Source organism: Notolabrus celidotus, chromosome 10, assembly GCF_009762535.1.
Source record: "Notolabrus celidotus isolate fNotCel1 chromosome 10, fNotCel1.pri, whole genome shotgun sequence".
Classification (NCBI taxonomy): Eukaryota; Metazoa; Chordata; class Actinopteri; order Labriformes; family Labridae; genus Notolabrus; species Notolabrus celidotus.
The window spans coordinates 24,666,291-24,678,839 of NC_048281.1; the positions used below are offsets into that span (position 1 = coordinate 24,666,291).

Below are 12,549 nucleotides of genomic sequence, written 5' to 3' on the forward strand. Positions count from 1 at the left end.
TATTTATCTCAGTTTACGTTTGTGTACAAGAACACTATTTAAATAATCTACTGGGATATGGAACTGGCCAAATAAGAGATTATTCTGATAAAGAAACAAGAATCAGTTTGAACTGTTTTGCTAAACCGTGTTGTGTCATGTGTTTTCATTGATGTGATCGCTTCTCTTGCAGAAAACTCTTGTTAATCTCACTGTAGTAAATATCTTTTCAAGCTGCCCAACACAAAGGCGTGACATTTAACACCACAGTGTAGCGAACAGCAAAATGTGTCCTTTACAGCTTGTTATGTCACTTCTGCCTGCTCCCTCACACACTTTTCCTGACTTAGGAGTCTAGTTAGCGCCCACATCATAAACTTAACCCTCAAGCTCTTCATTTCTGTCACTTTTTGTGAACCGAGTGAAACACTGTAGGTGCCTCTAGGGAGAAACTGTCCAAAAATTGTGTGGCGTTAGTTTCATCTCAACGCTCCATTGCTCCTCTTGCCTTTAGGCATGTTGACACCACCTCGTTCATCCAATAAGTGAAGTCACATCAGAATCTGTACTGTGATTCAGTTATTCCATTTTCTATTTGATCATAAAAATTCAATTATTTCAGTCTCAAAGCCTCAAAGTTTCTGTTCAGTATGCATTTAAAACACTTCACACTTTTTTGGAGAGACTGTTGGAAAACGATGCAGGACTAAAAACCTAACAGTCATTGTAATCATGGACTAATTCTGTGGGCTTTGATGATAAACTTGTCATATATATATATAGCTGTTTCTTTATAGTAATACAATAATTCTATTATTATTGAAGAATGTTATTATGATCAAAACAGAAAGTGCAGCCCTTGTTATTCCGAATGGAAGTTGGTCTGACGTTCTAGTGAATCAAAATTCTTTAACACTTCCTGTTATATGGAAAAGACTGTTAAATTCCATTCTACACAGACTTCTGATCCACACAATCCCATTCCCTTTCACTCTTATCAGTTCCAAAGAAAAGCTAGCACTTCTTCCCATACTTGCTTAGCTTATAAAATACATAAAGCTGTGTACAAGGAATTTTTTCATCACCCAAAGTGTATTACAGAAGTTATGTTGACAAATGTGTGAGGTGCTGATAACTACTTCCAGCTTCTGATAACTTCCAGTTAGAAGAAGGAAAAAACAGGCCCAGAGCTTCCTCTTTGGATCAAATGAATCCAAGCAACAATATAAGGTAATTTAAAGCAGGTAACTGTGGCTAGAACTGAGAGTGCCAGTGTCCTGAACAGCCATCAGCTTTTGATTGCATTTTAAATGGCTTGGTAAATAAACAGCTTGAATATCCTGCCATTAGAATTGTAATTCAAGCACAATCAAGAAACAACAGCCTGCCTCAGTAAGAGAGCCTGAAGCATCTACATACATAAATGATTAAATAAGCTTGTCTAAAATGCAAAACTCAAGACATGTTTAGATACCAAGCACCAGTATCAGTGACATTTTGTAGAACATTTTAAAGAAAACAATTTTAAGTTTTTATGTTACCCTCTTCGTATGTGTTATCACATAAAGAAATATTTTCACTATTGTTCTGTTTGATATGCAACATGCATAGTTTATATACCTTATGTGTAATTTTTGGTTGTGATCAGATGTGCTCATATCGTACTGTATATAGCATATATTGCATATTGCATCCTATCATATTGTAGCGTATCACACCCTATCGTTTCCTATTGTATTGTACCATATCTTACTGTATCAAACCATAGCATATTAAATTATATTGTGTCATCATTTATCAAATTGATTAGTATTGCATCTAATTATATCACTTTTTACTATATTAAACTGTATCTTATGCATCATGTTGAAACATATCACATTTTACATATTGTATGTTACCTCCTTGTCTTGTCTTTCTACATGCTACACTATACCACACTGTACAGTATCATGTCGTATCATATCATGCGATACATTATCATATCATACTGTAACATATTTAATGTATCATACGCTATAGGCCTACAGAATGGTTTCATATAGCACTGTATCATATTGTATTTTATCATATCATATGAATGGTACTGTATTTTATCGTATTGTATTATATTGTATCATACCACATTTTATTGTGTTTTATCAAATTTTAATGTATCGTATCACATAGCATCGTATCATACCATGGTATATTGTATCGTATCTTATCATATCGTACCATATTTTATCGGCTCAAATTGTATTGTATCATATTGCATAGTATCATATTGTACCATGGTATATTGTATCATATTGCACAGTATCGTATTGTACCATGGTATATTGTATCATATTGCATAGTATCGTATTGTAGCATGGTATATTGTATCATATTGCACAGTATCGTATTGTACCATGGTATATTGTATCATATTGCACAGTATCGTATTGTACCACGGTATATTGTATCGTATTGCATCATATTGTATCATATTGTATCACATTGCACTCTTAACCAGCTTATATTAATTTCACTAGTCAATTGAACACCTAATCTACTTCACATTTTCAACCTCAAGGACAAATTCCTCTCTGAAACTCAAACTCACTCTGTTTGGGACTCAAGGTTCAATAGCAAAATAAATGAATAAAAAGCTCAAAGGTGTGATTGAGCTTGGTTTGACAGGAAATGTCCATGAAGATTCTTAGCACAAAGCTGTCTGTGGTCCATAAGATGAAATATTTAATAGCCAATTTCATCTCTCCAAACTCGTCAGTGTGCACTGCATCTGAACTTCAGAGGATGTTATATAGCTGAGCAGGGTTTGTACTGCTCATGAGCAGTGACTCAGAAACCTTCACCTTACAGTGAAAGGAAGGTTTATTACAGGACACTTGGTGAGATTGTTGAATTTCATAGAAAGAGAATAGTAAATAATAATAGTTGCATAGATAATTCTATTCAGACGAAGCTGAGAGCCATGAAACCAGGACCCTGAATCTGAGGTCCCTGAATAACATTCAGATATCATATATGACATTTTATTAGTATTCTAGGACCCCCCTCGAAAACGAGATGACACATCTCCAGGGGTTATTCCTACACAAGAATTTCAATATTTTAACATCTGTGCTTCTCCTACAAAAAAAGGTTCAATTATGATAGAGGTAAACCGTAAGATGGTTGAATTTGGTTTGTTTAAAAGGATAGCACATAGTTTTGATGTAAGAACTTATTTCTTCCAGTTTCAGTAACTACATATTTGCCTAATTATGAAATTATGAATCACAAGTCTTTCATTATGACCTTTAATATGTTTGTATCATATAATATTATGTAATATACAGTACGAATAAGGTATTATACTGATATGATTAGGTCAGTAAAAGAAGTGTGCTTGGATTTTTTTACCTAAGAATTCCTTTTTCCAGATTATAAAACACCTATAATAGTCAGCTTTCATTCAATACTTTTCATAGGGCTGCATTTACCATATCTATTAGCTATCTATTAAGGTTTCTAGTTGGGCTTATAGGTGGGGAGAGCTTTCTGTGTTTGTGTAAATGCTATGGTCGTAATGATTTTCTAATGTATCTTACAATATCTTTTATGTTATCTCTATATTGCTATAAGAAAGGTGAACTTTTTTTTTTTAGAAAAAAAGCCTGTGTCAAAAAAGTAAAACCTGGCTTCACCTGCTTGGAGCCTTTAATAGCTGGGTGAATCTAAGATGGTTCTCTCCCCCCTGGAAGGCTGGTGCCAGGCACCCACTTTGGTTTTGTTTGGTGATTATGTTGAGTTCAGCCTTAGTTTCCTTTTACACATAGCTTTATTTAGCACACAAAGTCTCACAGCAGCCAACACCCTGACCACACTACTGATAGCTTACTTCATCATTAGTTTTCCTTTGTTGAGTACTTTCAATAAATTATTTCCTTATTTAAAAGCTGTCACTGTGTGGACCTCCCTTCTGTGTTATGCTCGGCAACGAGCTGGGCATAACACTGGTCAGCAGGCTCATTGACATTCAGTCTCTGGACACTAGATTCATTTTCAACAGTCTGGGAAACAGTGCAGTTTTGAGCATGCTGACAGCAAACAATGGCAATACTACTTTGTCAATGTTTAGGGCTGTCACAAAAATTACAATGTTCCCCATTTGAGTTTTTTGTATTAGCATACTAACATTTGCTAATGAACACAAGACCAAAGCACAGCTCGGGCACATGGGAATGTCTTTGTTTTAAGTTTATGTTCAGGCTTTTTATACCTTTATTCAAAGAGGACAGTGGATGAAGTAGTAAACTGGGGAGAGAGAGAGAGTGCTGAGTCATACTGTACGTGATAAAAGACCACAGGTCAAAATCACGCCCAGGACGCCCACTTTGAGGACCACAGCCTCTGCACATGGCCTTTATCTGCTGATCTAAACCGGCTCATGTAGTGTCTTTTATTTTTTTAGCAATCATCTAGTTAGATATGTTAAAGTAATACTGCAGCTACACGAAAAGTCAGGGGATTAGAATGATGCTATGATCATTTTAAGAAGAAATTAATTAATTATGATCAAGTTTTCCTGCTAGTACTTTGGAAAGCTCTAGGGGTATTTTAGTTAAAACCTCTTATGATTAACTCATAATGTTTTTTAGGAATAATTCTCTGGAGACCAAGAGCATGTGCACATAATTTTGTGGTAATATATTTAGTAGTTTTTGGAAGTATTTGAGTCTGCACCCAAGCATTCCAATGACCAACAAACACTGCTAACCATGAAACACTACTGTTAGCATGATTTGAAAAAGTCTGAATCTTCTACCTCTGGACACTTTCGTAATTTGTCATAAGTGTCCTGTTCAATAAGATATACCTAGATGTCTAACTGTAGTTAAGTGGAGGAGGTCTAGTTCAATGCTAGATGGCTGATAGTGACCACCCTTCTATTCAAAACATGAATAGATAAAAAACACAAAATAAAATGACGGCAAAAAATGTCAAACTCAATGGTTTAAAATAGCAATCCATAAACCAATTTTCTTTTGTAACTGTTCACATCAGGTACAATCATGTAATGTGATGTGCAATTCATACTATTATGGCTATGTTATCCCCTACTGCAGTCTTCTGTAGATTTGTAGAGAGGAAGTAAAGCATTCCTCTGTGTATTGAAAAGTCTTTGTACTCTATAAAGTGATGTTTAAACTGTGTTTTGCCTCTGCACTGTCCCCTGCCGCTCTTCTATTCAGTTGCCAGTTCAGTTTTTACTGTCAATGATGCGGTACGGCCAAGAAATTATGAGACAGAGGCTCCGTGTTGGCTGTTTTCATGCCAATCCCCACTATTAACAGCTGTCAGATGGTCTATTACCAAACACTTCCCCTGGCAGATGGGATGTTCTAGAAATCCTCTCTTCAGGGATTTATCTGCCAATGATAAATCCTAATCAAACTATACCAACAAACAGGACAAAGCGGAGATGCTGTAATGCTTCCTCATAATTGTTTAAAATAAAATGAAAATGCGTCTCTCATCCTCTGGCATTCAAATGTCATTACTGCTCTGTGAAGATTTTTTTTTTTCTAAAAGGAGCAAATTGTAAGTAATTCAGTAATGCTGGTACAATCTGGCACTCAATTTCCTCTACTTATTTCTGTCACTTCCAGCCGCTGAACGCTGAAGTGTTCTGATGGGGAAAAAAAATAGATTTCATAGACAACCTGTAAATTTTCAAAAATCCTCTCAAATCAAGATGAATCCTTTTGGAGGGTGGCAATTTCGTTTGGTCAGATGAGCTTCAAAACAGAGTCACCTGACTAGATGATTGTGTATTCTTCCACCTCTGTGGCTCCATTCAAGACCTGGACACCTGGAGTATCCACAGCTGTGTGCAAATACCAGAACCTTCTGCCTCATCTACATAGAAAAACAAGAGAACCAGGATTGTTGGTTGCAGTGTTTCTTACAAGGGACTGTAAGATAAAAAAAAACGAATAATCTGGAGAAATCCTTGTACAAAGGGGCAAGGCCAAAAAACAGTACTTGAATGGCTATGATCTTCAAGCCCCCCAGGTTGCACTGAAACAGACATGACTCTGTAATGGAAACCAGTACATGGGATCAAAATCCCTTCCATAAACCATTGGTTGTGAACACAATGTGTCCCTGCATTTACAATTAAGTTACAAGGAAATATAAACTTGATCCAAAAACAAAGCCAACATCTCTGGACCAGAGAATACCAGTTCAACCAGTACTGATCAAACACACATAACTTCTAGACGTAGACATCAAAGACCTGCAAATTAATACAATAGTGCATTAACTCAGCCACTAGGCAGGTGGTACGACATAACAGCATGTGATTTAAGTGTGATACAGATGAACTCTTGCCTGCCTTTCTCTGCTTATTGGTTCTGAAAACAAAAGAAGCCGACAAAAATAAAACAAAGATTTCTCAGAGCATTGGGATGATGCAACCAGCACCTGTGAATTTGGCTCTTGTAGGGTCGGTAACACGTGAAATATTAAAAGTTTTACTAACAATGCTTATGAAGAGGAGCAGAAACAAACCAGTCTAGTTTGAATATTGAATTTGTAAGATTATTGTGTATAGTAACATTTTCTTTTAAAGCCAATAATAGTTAAACTCTTGTTTTGATATCACTTTTCTCTTTCCTCTATGGTGTCTATTTTATTTTATTTAAAAGTGTAATGTTCTACTTACCATCCCTGACACTCTGCTGTGACCCCAAACCAAATTAAGGGATGTTGTTTGTGGTTCTCACAAGACAAAAAGATTTTGCTCAGTAAGTCATGCTAGCAGCTCTGTGAGTCTGTAGTCCATTTTACATTGCCTCACTTTCCCGCCTCTGAAACGTCTCACTTTCGATGTAAATGTCACAGAGATGTAATTGTCAGGCCAAGTTGTCCAAGGAAAAGAGGCCTAACACAGGAGAGACAGGCCCGGTATAAAACCACAAAACTTGCAGGGTAGTACGTTGCTGTGAACTTGTCTTAGTATGAAGCTGTTAGCCTTACAGACTTTGTCACTGCAATGCATCACTGCTTGTGTGGTTAGGCCATGGACAACTGGTTGTTAAAAATCTTCAGATAACACAAGTCTGTTTCCCAGTCCCAACTTTTTTGAAACTTGTTGCTGGCATCACATTTAGAATGAGCATATATTTTCAGAAAAAAACAACAACATGTTTTTCAGTTTCAACATTTCATATGTTGTCTTTGCACTATTCTCAAATAAATACAAAGTTTGAATAATTTGCAAAGCTTCACATTTTATCAACATTGTGCTGTTGTGTCCCAACCTTTTTGCAATTGGGGTTGTAAATAGAAAAGTAGAAAAACTAAGTAACAGTGAAACCTCATTACGGCAGACTTGAAATAGTTTGTATCATTGGTAATCTGAGGACAGTTTTTCTCTTCATAATGATCTTTGAACAAAATATCCACAAAAATCAAACACTGCATCCTCTGGCTTTTATGACTTTAGAACAAAGGTTCCCAAACTTTTCAGCCCACGACCCCAAAAATATAGGTGCTAAAGACTGCCAAGACCCTAATGTCCCTTGAAGTGATTAAATGTTGCTTCATACTTCATTTACTTTAACTTCAAAATTAGTTTACCTACATAATTAACTGTTAGCTAACCCTGACTCTAACTTTAGGAGTCATCTGGCAACAAAGAAAGGCAGAAAACTAATGAAATGTACTTATTTGCAGGGTTTTATTTAAAATGTAACTACAATTTTTGACAATATTTTTACAATAATTGGTCAAATAAGCAAATTCAGATTACTTAAAAAATATATAAAAAAACTGGAGGACATCTTGCAACCCTCCATTGGTGTCCTGCCACCCCTCAGGGGGTCCCAACCCACACTTTGGGAACCCCTGCTTTAGAACACCCAACAAAACTGCAGTGCCAAAACATTTCAATCACAGCGTGACAATTTTCCAAAACAATCAGCTTACTTTAATCTCAACGGACCATTGATTACAAACTGAACATCATAGTACCATGTGGACCTGAAACTAGTGATATAGAGCCCTAAACTACTATACTATACCCAATACTACTATCGAAAACTATTTCGAGTTTTCCCCTAGGTAATAATTCAGTGTGAAGCAAAGTTGTTATTTCATGAACAGGGATTACTCCTGTCATCCTCTGCAAGCCATAATAAAGAATGGAGGTTTGAGACACTTCATCATTAAATTCATTTTCAGACCTGCAGTTATGCTTAATTCTTGTGTATAACAGAAACTTCAAAACCATCCAAATGGAGTGACACGAAATTTGAAAACAAACTTAAATTAACAGGAATTGTAATAACTTAAGTTGACTAAACTTACCTGTCAACAGCAAATGTTGGCATTCTGTAATATTGAATTAAGGAAATAGCATTACTTATTAACATAACAGTTACTGAAACTTACAAATGCAATTTGCTATACAAGCTAGCGTTAGCTGATAACATGGAGTTGGATCAAATCTGGCTTCTTTCAAACTACTCATCTGAATATGGTCATGTCTGGCTCTAGTAAAACAACATGTTGTCTGTCAAAATACCAAGCTCTTTACAATGACACAAAACAATATTTGACATCCTTTTTTATGTAACCAGTCTATCATTTCACAGCTGAATATGTCATGTTATGTATGGAAAAATGTCTGGTACAAGAATGCCATGTTGCCTGTGATTCTGACCATTTTGGTAATTCTGTCATTCTCCTGATATAAAGAGTATAAATAATGGAGGTGATAAAAATGGCTTGCTTCTCCCATCCAATGTATTTTGTAGATTATTGTGATGTTTTAACATTTTACGTCAATCTCAAATGCAGTCAAGTGTTTTGACAGTGTGTTTGCTAAATCACCAGCTAATGCATCCTCAGTCAGGTGGGAATTTAACAGGCAGAATATGATATTTACACAGCATGTCTGGCTTTACATTGGTTAGCTGATTTACATATTTATTCTGTGCTTTCCAGAATCAGATATTACAAAGCCATGAATAAACTGGGGCTAGATTCATCCTTTTCCTGGCATATAAGAACAATTTTATTATCTCTCCCTGAAAAATTCACATGTTGCGACCAAGATTAGAATATCAGATTAGAATCCAGGAAATGTTTAAATGTATCTTTTGATGACAAAACCATAAATAAGTATTCCTCTGGGACAACTTGTTAATCATTTCTCATACAGCTCATTATTTATGGATGCTGTTTAGCGGTCCCTGTGATAGTCTCGAAGGCCATCAAATCAAAAAACAAACATTGCTTTCGAATCAAATGACATTTTGTTTCGTGAAGGCGGGCCATCCCTAGAAAGCAATTACGAGTTGCTCACCAATAGCTCATAAGAACAGCTCAAGATGCTGTCCATCTCCTTAACAAACAGAACACAATCATTTGGTAGGTCTGGTGTCATTTACTAGAGGTCACATGTATCAGTGTGGACCTTATGAGAACATTTATGGAAACAATTTTGTAACCCTCTAATACTTATCTTCAAATGTTGCGCACAAGGATGAATTTAGATTAAGCCTGTTAGGATTCATATTGTCTGCTCAGGGCGTATGTGCAAATAATTATGACCTTCAAGGTTAATTGCAGATCTGAAAACAACAACTAGACCAAGATGTTACTCCATGCTTGCAGGATTCTGTATATGAACCAACTTGTTGTCCAATTTACTCTTGCTCTTCCTGTCCGAATATGCTGTGCTGTTTCTACTTAAGTATTTCAAAAGTAGCTTAAGATACATATTTTTTCAATTGGCTTTCGACCATCTGATGTAATCTTGTATTGTTGCATGTTATCATAATGTTTGTAATAATTAGTACTATCTTGGTTCTTTCCTCATTTTATTACAATTGTGTTGTTTTTGTGTTGATATTTTGTGAAGCCCAGACTATGCTCTGTAAAGATGCTATACAAATTAAACTTCACTTATTTGCTAATATTGTTTTAAACCCTTTGACAATAAAAACGTAATCACTGTGATTAAATAATCTTGATACTTTTACTTTGTTTAACATAAAAACATCAATGCAAACTGTCCTTTTCATTTTAATATCTTAGTGATGTTCTTGCGGATTGCTTTGACAAGATTGTGATCCAGTTCAATGTATTATTTCAGTGATAGCGTTTTGCTTGGATTTGGCTTGCAAGTGTTCCTTATCCTTAGTTGTTCTTGGTGTATAAACAAAAAATCACTCAATTATGTGTGACTGGCATTAGTCATTGTCCGGTGACAAATAGAATAAACATCAGGCCTTTTTACAGTTTTTCACAACAAGGATATGTTACATGTCCAAACTTCATTAACAGATTTAAATCATTATTGAATGAATGAATGAATTTAAATGTAACTCATACACAATCCCCAATTCCCCCAAAATTGGAACATAGTGTAAAATCTTCATAAACACATAATTTGGATTATTATTATTATTTGGGGGGGATTGGGATTGTAGAAAATATCACTGAACTTATGCCATCACTTAGAAAGCATGCTCAGTGTTATGTTTTTTTTTTCTTTTTGCAAGGCTCAAAACACACTATAACAACACAAAACAATCTTTTACATCATACTCAAATTCAAACTTTTTCAGAACTTTTCTTTCCTTGTTTTCAATTTCTTTTTGTGAGAACGAGCCCCGTACCAAACTCTATAAATACAGTTGCTTTGTCCCAGTTCAGGCCTGCACCCTCCAAAGTCCTCATATCTGGGCCGGATGTGTCTAAACAGTCCATCAAGGGCTGTCCCATTTCAGAAGTCCCACAAATGTGACATAAAAATGAGGTTTTAATTTTTTGAAGCAAGCCTCTACTCAGGCAATTGTGCTGCAGTTTATAACATCAGCAGTCAAGCCATTTTTGCACATGTGGCAATGATATGCAGGTTCAGCCTGGACTTTAGGTCCTTTGAGGGGAAATCATCCGGCCCCTGAGCTGGGACAGACAGTAATTGCTTTTAAAGTTAATTAGAGAACATGTCAGACATAAAGACCATGAAGCTTTCAAGCTGCATATACAAAAACTGTCACCAAATGGCACCCTGAAGTATGGTCTATGGAGCCCCTGAAGTCCCAAAAAGAAATATTTTGTATATTGTTCGCACAGGATATTATCTTGTGGGCACAAGATAATTATCTTGTGGGAATAAGCTATTATTTTGTGCGCACAAGATAATTATTTGAGCACACAAGATCATTTTATTGTGTGAGATGTATGTTGATCTTTTTAAACGTCTTTTATTAAGACATAAAGTATTGTTTCACTTGCTCTGGTGTCTTATAAAAGTTTTTAATTGCTGCTGTGCCGTTATTGACCTAACTTTTATACCACTGCTCTCTGGCCCTTTAATTCCCCCCGGGGATAAATAAAGCACTTTGAATTGAATTGAATTAAATTAAAGAGGAAGAGATCAAATGTAGCATGAGACACTGGCTTTGATTTATTTTATAAAGGTGAGGTCCCGTTTTCTTGCAGTGACTGTTTTATTATGCAGGGCCGGTCCGTGGCATAGGCAGTAGAGACAAATGCTAGGGGCGCCGGCCATCCATAGGGCGCACAGCGAAATGACTGAGGAAGAAAATTTGAAGATAATAGGAAAAACAATATTGTTTTATCTAATTTAATTTTGGATTAAATTGCGGAATGATGCCAGTAAACATTTAAAAGCCTGTGATCTACTTTTGGTTTTTAAAAATAATGGTATGCAAATCAGTTTTTGAAGTCTTTAAGTGTTCATGGTTTACCTGTTTTTTTTTTGTTTGTTTGGTTGTTTGTTTGGGAGCTGTTAACTTAATTAGATAGAAAATGTAGGCTAGGCTTAAATAAGCATTTTGCTTCTGCCTTTTCAGTCCTAACTTAATACATTACTGTTGCTTTGTTGAAAGTGTGCACTGTGAAAATTACTGTTATATAATGACCGAATAAATTCTTCTACTATGACGTTATGCATTTTGAAATTGTATAATTATTTTCCTGCTAAATATCAGTGTTAACATTTTATTAATGTTCTTTAAGAGGTCATTTTTATTTTAAAACAAAGGAAACCTGTAAAACATAAAGCTGGATGTCAGTTGTCTTTCAGTGTATATGTGATGTGATTGTTGGAGTTGGTTACAATACAAGGGGCACCAGTTAAGATCTTAGCTAGGGCACCAAGCTGGTTAGGGCAAGCTCTGGCTCTAGTAGCTCAGTGGTGGACAAAGTACACAGATTCATTATTTAAGTCAAAGTAAAGATACTCCAGGTCAAATATTACTCCAATACAGGGGAAAGTTGCTCTGTCAGAATATTACTTGAGTTAAAGTACTGGAGTACTTCTTTTTTAAAATACTTAAGTATTCAAAGTACTTCTTAAAAAATCTTAAAACATTGTATTTTCACAATACATAAGTGCAGTCAAGAATACATAGGAATACATTTGGTTACAATATTTTTATTTAGAAACCATTACTCAAAATCTCTAAAAACTATACCATGGAATAAAAACAGAAACTAAGTTACTCTAATCACAGACAACTTAGTTTGAAATGTTCATCTGGAATGAAACAAATG

General features: G+C 35.5%; 1 long non-coding RNA gene across 1 annotated transcript; it reads right to left on the reverse strand.

The window, feature by feature from the left end:
• Positions 1-5,767: 5,767 nt before the first annotated feature.
• LOC117819867 lies at positions 5,768-7,051 on the reverse strand. Its single transcript, XR_004632649.1, has 3 exons — positions 6,994-7,051; positions 6,680-6,898; positions 5,768-5,868 (listed from the first exon to the last, which is right to left on the reverse strand). It is a non-coding gene; the product is annotated as an uncharacterized LOC117819867 (long non-coding RNA).
• Positions 7,052-12,549: the final 5,498 nt, after the last annotated feature.